The sequence below is a fragment of the Struthio camelus genome, chromosome 6 (assembly GCF_040807025.1).
Source record: "Struthio camelus isolate bStrCam1 chromosome 6, bStrCam1.hap1, whole genome shotgun sequence".
NCBI lineage: Eukaryota > Metazoa > Chordata > Aves > Struthioniformes > Struthionidae > Struthio > Struthio camelus.
In genome coordinates, this window is record NC_090947.1 from 9,062,243 (window position 1) to 9,072,143 (window position 9,901).

The 9,901-nt window shown below is 37.1% G+C and overlaps 1 protein-coding gene across 7 annotated transcripts in view; it reads right to left on the bottom strand.

The window, feature by feature from the left end:
• The window catches only part of CMKLR2 (chemerin chemokine-like receptor 2), a 28,430-nt gene that overhangs the window by 18,190 nt on the left and 339 nt on the right, over positions 1 to 9,901 (bottom strand). The window contains exons 1-5 of one of the 7 annotated variants that reach the window (XM_068948048.1): positions 9,773 to 9,828; positions 9,343 to 9,518; positions 8,650 to 8,764; positions 8,387 to 8,440; positions 1,787 to 1,828 (exon numbers count right to left, since the gene is read on the bottom strand). The gene's annotated coding sequence lies outside the window, so the exon portion shown is untranslated. Of the gene's footprint in view, positions 1 to 1,245; positions 1,499 to 1,786; positions 1,829 to 8,386; positions 8,441 to 8,649; positions 8,765 to 8,863; positions 9,280 to 9,342; positions 9,519 to 9,772; positions 9,849 to 9,901 lie in introns of those variants that run through there. The other 6 variants (XM_068948044.1, XM_068948045.1, XM_068948046.1 and 3 more) reach the window with 6 other exon arrangements.

Consider the following 9,901-nt stretch of genomic DNA (forward strand, 5'->3'; position numbering starts at 1 on the left):
CTACTAATATGACCTACATACCTTTTCTCCCCTTCAAATGAAAGGGGCTTTTGCGCTAATAAGCAATTGCCAGATTTGCACAGTATAATCAGTATGTGCAATATATTTGGGAGCAAAAAAAAAGAGAATAGAATTTTACAGAGAAAAGTGCATTTAATCTGAAAGAATTTTGTTTTGTTCATTTTATATTCAGAACGAAATATAGCATTTTATTCTTCTACGGTTTTGATCAACCGCAGTGGGAGTCTTAAATCCCTGAAGAATGTAAGGTTGAGCCCTAAACTTTTCCTTGTTTTATTTCCTTCTATGGCCAGACATAGTAAAAATTGGAGTGGTGAGTTCCAGATTACAAGGCTTTTCAGTATATGCTTTCATGCAACCTAGTAACCATTACTACCATTTTACCAGTGTCATATTTTCAGACAATTTTGTGAATGTTATATCATTGGAACAAAGCTAATGGGAAAATTTGTCTCTGGTTTGTTCTGAGGTCTTGTTTTTCTGCTTGGAAGTTGTGCTTATATATTTTGTCATGTCATTTTGCTTTCTCAGGGGGGTTAGTTAAGTTAGGTTTGGGGGTTCTTTCTCTGCAGCAGGGTAAGTGTGGCAATATGCCAAAGCTATTCTGAAGAGGGACATGCATTCACCAGCATAGAGCGCATGCAGAATTTGCAGGGAGGTGGAAACACTGATTTATATCTGTTGGAAAAAGAACAAAGGAGAGCGTTTTCATGCAAATTATAGATTCTGGGGTGTCCAGTAGTAAATAAACTAGGTCCATTGAAAAACAAATGGGTTTTAAAAGCACTTTCAATCCCCGAATTTTTTTTTTTAAGTATGCCACAAAGGAAAACAAATGGCAGACTATGAAAACAAAGACATAGAAGAAAAGCCTTCAGAAAGAGATACTTCACTAGTGTTAACTAAAGCATAAATTACATAACAGTTAACAAAAAGAAAGTAGTTTTAATTTACCAGGATTACAAACAGCTGCCTGATAGTTCTGATAATTATTTCCTACTGCTGGGACCACTGGATCTTATCAAGCTGCCTTTTAGTATGGACAGATACTCAAATAATCTCAGCACTAAAGAACACCTCAAACTAAATTCCATACATATTAATTCAATTACAATGAATCAACCATGAATTTGCAGACTAAGTCAACAAAAAGATATTTTGTATTTCTCAGGGTTAATTTAAGTCAAGCAACACAAGAAAGAAATTGCTTACAAAGTCACTTACTTTTTTGAGGATTCAGCTGTTTACAGTTCTGTTTTTTAAATTATTCACTGTTCCTTTGTCCTCACTGTTTGAATTAGCACCTCATCGATTAATATCCCCTCTGGAAAGAGAGTTTAACTACCCAGCAATCAGGAAAAGGGTAATTTCCTCCCTTCCTGTGAAACCAATGGCTACTTCACGCCTATCCTTTCGGTAAAGCTGTAATGTTTACTTGTGGCTTAACTGCCCACTATACGCCCTCGTCAGCGACTATGACTGACAGCGTTCTCCAGCGACAAGTTTAACCCAAACCATATGATGAAGGGAGGTTTTCCTCATTTAGGCAGGTCCACATCCTCTTTCTACTCAGATAATAGAAATCTGATGATTTTCATGTTTAGTACGTTGAAGAAATGGCAGTTCTTCAAAAGGCAAAATCCCTCATCTAACTATTGCCTTTGTCAGGTGAAAACACACAAGCACATAACAAAATGCTACATGTACGTGGGGGTGTGTATATGAATATGTAAATACACACACATATATATATGCATATACATACAAGTTTGAGCAGGATCTTTCAAAGCAGCCCTCCACGTTATTTCTGCCAACAAAATGAAAAGGCTGTTATAGTCCATGAAATCATGATGTAAAAATATGCAAATGTTACCCTGGATGATGAAGAATGATACCTGGAAAGAGTTACTGTTAGAAATAGCCTGTTTTCCATAGCTTGTGCTTTTACACTTGTACTTTTTCCTCATTTTCCACAAATGAGTAGTAATGGTTTTGCTATGTAACTTTCAGACCACAACTATTCAAATCCTGTATTCACACGACAATAAAACGATAAGTTGAGATTATACCTACCACTCAGATGATACTTCAAAATCATGGAATTTTCAAAGGATGCCTTAACAAGGAACTTTCTGATATATCATTGAGTACTAAAGATTAGCTGCTGCTATTCAGTGACCATAACTAGCCAACTTGACAAACTACTATCTTCTCCCATAAAAAAAAAAAAAGAACGCTTGTGCTTGGAAAAAAAAATTAGAGAGAGCTACAGAGATTACAGAAACTAAACAACGCTTATGCAAACTACAGTTATTCCACTATGTGCTCCAGTCTTCAGTGCTACAAACCTAAAAACTTAAAGTTTTTAGGTTTGTGTAAATTACCAGGAACTACTACAGACACTTCTCATGGGTTTTTAAAGGTTTGAGGAGACAAGGCCTCAGAAAGGAAGCCAGAGTTTACCATTATGCATCTAGTTGCCCTATGTGCAAATATGGAATGAGTCAGATGTCTGGGCAGGGCCCAAAGCCTAGCCAGCCTAGGTTCTCAGAAACCCAAAGTACAGAAATGAATCTCAGTCAACAGCCTTCAGAATTTTAGCTGCTTCCATCTACTTGGGATCCAAGTCAGTAGTACAGTTGCCTACACCTGTTCTTTCAAAGAACTGAAATCTTATTTTCCTTTTAAAGTGCAACCTGTGGAGACACAGCCATCGTCCATTTTTTTACGTAACACATCTTTTGGTTAAAACTCACTCTTTCACTGGGATTATATGATGGGGTTGCACACAAGGGACAGGACTCAGCAACCCAGGAGATCATTTAAGTTTCATGTTCTAAGTTCACCTATTAACAATTCACAGCTAAGTTGTTCAAGTTTGTCATGACAAAAACAAGCAGATTCCCAGGGAAGAGCAGATAACAAGTTCCAGCTCCTCAGTAGTCCACAGTCATTACTGCTCTGTCACTCTATTCAGAGACAACTGCTCTCACCTACTGTGCTGGCTGACACACTAACACTAACACACTGCAAATATAGCAAGGACGAGGAGTTCTAATCACCTGCAAAAGACATAGAGCAAAGCTGATTCTTGGTACAAAATTAAGGACAACTCCCTGAAAATACACTAACAGAGAAGGCACCTGTATAGGGCAGATGGGTGATCAAGCAAGGTTGCTGCTTTGCAGAATTACTATTCAAAATCTTAACTATGAGAAACATCTATGCACATGTGGAATCGTGCAACCTGCTGGCACTTTTTATAATACTGTCCAGCCACTGATATTGCTCAAGGTTCACGAGGACGCAAAGGCTATAAACTGGACTGTAGATCCTTGCATATAAATGAAGGATGGTTCCTGTCTGCCAGTGCAAATCAAATCCAAGTCAAGCTCAATCAACTACGGATGCTCTGAAAAAGCTGTGGTTGGTGGTTTCAGCATATACTTATTTGTATTTTTAAAGTTGCTTTTTATAGTCAGCGACATTTGTCAGACTGTTTTTCTGCTTGGTGCGTGTAAACAAATTTTGTGAAAGGTCCTGGGCAACCTGGACTCCATGGGGACCTAGGTTATTTATCCGTAGAAGTGAATGGGAGACAGGGAGCAGCAATGCAAGCTTCTCCCCACTGCTCTGCATTTACTCCTCTCCTCTGACCATTCTCATGGGAGTGAGCATAGCTCTGCCTTGAAACTCTACCCAGCCCTTGGCCTCTCTGATGAGATGGATGCTAATTCATCCCAATAAATACACTGCTTGTGATAAAGGCAAAGCAAATTATTAGCTTTGAAAAACGGCTTTTTCTAGTCCAGAGTTCAGTCCTCTCTCTGAAGTTAACAACTCTCCCCCACTGATTTCAGTGAAAGCAAAACTAGCACTGTCTGTAGCACATTTTCAAAGGGCCCAGGGAAGGAAGCATGGACCAGTCCAAGCAAACGCTCAGTTTATGAGCTAAAACACTAACACTTATTTTTCCCTTCTAGTTCCACTCCTTAAGTCATATCAAGCAGCACAAAGGTTAATTTTAACTCCTTTTCACTTGTAATTACTATTTTTTTTTTTTTTTTTTTAGGAAATAGACTACATGCCTCAAATTCAGCACTTAGTAGGAGGGTGGAAGCAGAAGTTGCATAGATTTTGAGACTACACTTGAAACATTTTCTGCAAAGGCTATTTAAGTAACTGTCTTTTAAAGCTCATTAATTCCAGCTGTAAATTGGGGGGGGGGGGGGGGGGCACATTACCAATCTTCTTCTTCTTCCACACAGATGAGAAATATATTCCAGTCCCTCAAGTATAAAAGAACCTAATACTGACCGGCCTTGAGAAACCAGAGTCTGGCACAATATGGCTCAGATGTGGCTGGCTGAATACTGTGCTGCAAGAGAATTTCCATGCTGTGTGCCACTCTTATCACTCAAGCTTCCAGAAAAAAGCCAAAAGAGACAGCAGTGTTTTTCTCACTCACATTAATGTGCATGCTCACCGTTGCTTTGCCTGACTTATGGCCAACAGCCATATAATTTTAAAACTCTATGAGGAAAAAGGAAAGATCACAGCTCCTTAATTGTAGGTGACCTGGACGTAAAATGCATATAGGCTTTCCACTTTCTTGGAAAGAATGGTGAAATCATTGGCATATTTAATTTACACAAGTGAACAGTCATTAGAGAGTATTTTTAGCTCACAATATACTTGGGCCAAATTTGAAATAACAATCTACTGGCAAATGGCCTCATATTCCAGAATTGGTCCGTGAAAATATTGTGGATTGACCAGAAAATAGAGCAAGAAAAAAAAAGAACATATTCACTTTTTCCTCATTCAGTTTTTAGGCCTCTTAACTTCAATATATAACACCATTGTAAAATGAGTATTCTGTATGTAAGTGTTTCTAAAGGCAGATACTGTGACGGGACAGAGTACCGGTTTTTTGATACTAGCTCTATTTTGATTACTCCTGTTAATGCTGTATCTGAATACTTTACAGCCAATAATGAATTTTCACATTACACACATTCACAAGGAATTCACTCCTTGTGGAGTAGGGAACTGCTGCTTCTCCATTTCAAGATGAGAAACTAGGCAATGGAGATTACACTAATCACACATAGCCTAGGTCCAAACCAGAAAGGGAACCCTGAAAACACAGACCATCCTAAAACGTGGAAGAGATTTATGGTTTTATTGATTGACCAGCAAACAGAAAACTAAACCCTGATCCAAAAAAATACCACAGTTCCAGTAATAGTATGTGAAATGCTGAAGAAACATAAACAATATAAATGGCTTTTTGTTCAGACATTTTTTTCTCTCTTTCTCCTTTTGTAATTTCAAATTTGTCCCATGAAAAAGGCTCTATATTTCCAAAGTATGACAGAAAGAGGTTTCTTTCAAAGGCTGATGTTTTGGCTTATCAGCATTTCTAGCCTAAAATTAAGTTTTATCCTTGGAGAAAAACAGAACTTCTCTATTCCACCTTGTTTAACTTCCTGCTTTTTTTCTGAATGGGATAAAGAAATCTTTCTTTAAATTATTCCCAAGGTAAAACAAGGTAAAGAGTCTGCTTGCTCTCAGATGTAAGAAAATAGTTTATGTGGTTTATTGTGGGAACATTAAAAAAATCTAATGTGATTTACAACAGCCAATGTGAAAGAAAAGACGCTTACTTAGCTACTTTGGGAATAAATCTTGACCCCACCTTAAATTGACAGCAGAACATCCATTGACTCAACATAACATATTTATTTTATTTGGAACTCCCTGACTCCTATAAATTACACTGCAGACAAGGAAGCTGAAGAAATATTTTATATTCAGGGTCATGTTATATTCATCTGCATCCATTTAAAACCAGAGCAGTTTCACTGAAGTCGATGGATATAAACATTTGCGAATTTTTCAAGGGGTCAAGGCAGATTTTGGGAGCTGGAAAATTGATAAATTCCTGAAATACATAATTAATAACTTCCCAAGCAGCTTTGAGAAAATAACCTCTCTGTTTCAGAAATACATTATTCTCTGCCTGAATAACGAGAATTAATATTTATTTTTGAGAAAATGCCTTGGAGTTCCAACTCTGATAGAAAAGTGAGGTAGGATAGAAGAGAATAGAAATCACCTATGTATTTATTAAAAATGTTTCAAGACTCTGACATCAGCATATCATATAAACTCTGCATGATTTTTGTACCATATCTAGACTTGGAAAAAAAAGCTGGTTTAAAACATGCCAATTAAAACATTTTGCCATGACGATCAAAACATTTCTGTTCTAAGTGTGCCCATCTCATGTTACCTGACTCTGGTTAACACTCGAATCAGTCTGTCCGTTTCCTTCATAGCTGAAGGCTCTCATGTTTTAGAGCTTCCTTCAGCACGGGGAAACGGAAGCACTTTAACTAATATCCAGTGCATTTTACAGCATGTATGTACCACAATTATGTACTTCCTTCTGTGAGCAATTTAGTAATAGCAGACTGTACCTGAGGATTTTGCAGGTTATAAAGTCTTAATCTGACTATGTCAGGCAATTTTAAATTCTGTATTACTTTTTGAAATAAATATACAACAACGGCACATAGAGCTGAGAAATTATAAGGGATTATTATTTTTGAAGCTAAAAATAATTCCATGCACAAGATGAAGGTCAAAGAATATTCTGCAATTCATGATCAGTCATCTACAGCTGACCCTACCTACTACCTGACGTGTCTCTTTTATTTGGGCCACCTCCCTAAAAACACTAGCATAGTTTCTCCAGAGAAATGAAACGGGTTAAACCATTCTTAGCAGAAAACAGTAATAACAGTGAACATAATACTAAAACAGTTAGCATTTTATCATGAAAAATATGTTCTCTGAAAACAGAGTGCTGTTTCAGGTTAAAAAAGGGAAAAAAATCTGGTGATTAGAGTTACGCCTTCACTTTAACTGAGAAAAGTTCTATTTTGCTCCACAAGAGGGCTGTCTGGACACCTGTCAGCATAACATTTTCCCATATTCTCCTAGGTACAGCGTAGCTTTGGTCAAGTAAAGACAAAATCTCCCGCAGTGCTAGAGCCATGGCACGCAAACCTATTTCAACTGCTGCTTTAATTTGTTTGCATTTTCTTTCAGGACAAAAAAAATCCTAAAAATATGTTCAGTTAAGCTAATGGACATTTTCAAAACAATTACAGTGGTGATATGGTACAGACCTGAAATTTAATTAAGACCCTTAGTAGCCCATCGTGCTGAAAGTTTCTGTATCTCTATATTTTCTGAAACACATGTATATAGAAATATATTATTCAGCACAATTTTAGTGGCAAAAACAATTGCGTAAAAAATATATAACTTTAAAAACATCAGCCCATGAAAACAGGAGCAGGACCTTCCATTTATGGTCACAAAAAAGGCTCAAGGAGCATTTGCTTCTAATAAGATATGCAACACAACTCAAACTGGTAAAGTACTTTAAAAAAATCTGTTAAAAAGTAAAAGTGCCTCCAATTTACAGAATGAAAGTGAAACAGTATTTCCTGAGGAAAATTCTGGATCCATACATTTCAACCATTTAAAACCATTTAAAAGCATTCTAGTTTTTAAAGGTTTTAAGCCTCCTCCTTGGTCACTTACTCAATCATGTTTAAATTGCAACACTACTGCTAGTTTTTTGGGTTGTCTAAATGATTCTAGCAATTTTAAAACGATAATTCGTGTTTTTTTCATCTTAAGAAAGTAGTGCAGGTAACAAAAATGAAAAACACAAACAACAACCTTTAACCTAGGCATTTAACCTATTAATTACATTTGGGGATTAATCTAAGATCTCACGACATTAGGGATGTTTTTATCGCTAACATCGCATTTGAGGTCCTTTTCAAAAAATTTTACAGTGCCTTGAGTGCAACACAGAAAGAGAAAAGCCCAGTTTTATGCCATGAGAAAAGGAGCAAAATTCCTGTAAGTTTGCCTTTTTGTAAGAAGGGATTAGCACTCTTTTTTTTAAATAAAAGATTTGTTTTTCTTTCTGGCTTGTGTTTTGTTCCAGTACCATACAGAAGTAAACAAAAGATCATTCTTTAAAAAGAAAAAGCATACATCTTTTTAAAAAATATGAGAAAAGATGTTTATAATATAGAAAAAGAAATGGTAATAGTAATCTTCTGATGATCCACCAAAAACAGCTTAAGAAATACTCACTGAAGAAACAAACAGCTGAATTTTAAGAAGAGATTATACTTGCCTTTGACATGGATGAAGACTTATCTTCTTTACTTACACCTTGAAAACATTTATCATTAAATATAATTGAATTGATTATAAAGGAAGGGAAGAAATACCGTACAAGATTAGACCACTGCTCCACTTAGACTGGTACCTGATATTCAACAGTGGCTGCTACCAGAATCTTCGGAGGAAGATCCCAAAATCCCTGTAAGGGAAATTGTACACTTCTTAGTAATTAGAAGTTTTACTATTACATCATGTATTATGGAACACCCATTCTGCTATAAAGTTGGAAAGATCCTCCTTTCCTGAGCTTGACTCAGAATTCTAAGCGCTCTAAAATCTACATGTGCACTTGGGCTGTCTTGAAATTTCCTGTGCCTTTTAGAATCCAGGTTAGGTTTAGCAATTCACCTTTGTCGACATTTGGCAAAAGCACTCTCAGCATGGCTCAAATCCCAGTCCTCAATTGCTCTGAGGCATTCAACACCGAGCTCAGATCCTCTGAAGAATTTTACCGAAACAAAAACTAAAAAAAAAAGTTAAGCTTTTAGGATTAGAATGTATGAAGAATATATACAATGAAAACAAATTAGGCCAGAGTTTCCTGTCAGCTAGTTTTACCAACCTTCATTTTCACTGTTACATTCTGTCTTTGCAATCGGAATACAACCCTGGGAAGATATCCAAGATTCCTTTAATTAAAAATATCTACTGTTCTCCATTGTCAGAGGTTGCTTTTTCTTAATGTTTTTTGTAGATATAATCTTAATATATATTTGGCTAATGGGGTGGAAAAGCATAGCAAATCAAAGCAAAAGTAGAAGGCAAAGCAGTGAAAGGTTTATGGGAATGGGCTAAATTAGTATAGATGTCAGGGAAGACAAAAAGCTTGGAGGCACAGATCAGGGGAGACAGGAATTTTTAAAAGAGGAAAACAAGTTTGTCAGTCCCACTTCAGCGTTCATGCACTAATGTGCAGAGTAGGTCTGCTGTTCCTAAAGAAGAGGCTGAGAGGAAGGGATGTTTCTCAATATCTTATCTAAGCAGGAGTCAAGGTGCAACCTCACAAATACATAGTCTAAAAAAAAAAAAATCAAGAAATACCTGACAACACAAGCTTAAATTCTGCTATCTTTGACTGATAGTCCACAAGGTAGAATAGTCCATTCTGCCCTTGCCAGACTATTCAGAAATATTCCAAGGACGGGTTACATCACATTGGAAGACAGACTCTAAAGCCTTCTCTTGCTAAGGAGCACTTCTGTTTTTCATGAGCCATCCTGCAAAAGAAATACCAGTATTGAGCTACACTGAAAAAAACAAAAACCCTACCGAGTTTACTTTGCTTCAACAAATTACAAAGGGCTAGCTAGGCCACAGTAACCCACTATAAATCCAGCACAAAAGTAAACTATTTTAGCCTAAGATAACTTATGTCAAGTTGCATTTGCCATAAATGAAGTGCATGCACGTTTAAACGATACAGCTCGGCTGGTGCACAATGATTTGGGCATGTGTCTGAGCTTTCACATACTTAAACCTTTCCCACAGAAATATCGCAGCTGCAGAACTTTTGTGACTCCTTCTTACAAATCCACGCTCCTCACCCTAAGGGGGGAGGAGGGAGGCCGAGAGCCACGGCCGGGGCTGAGGCGCAGCCCCC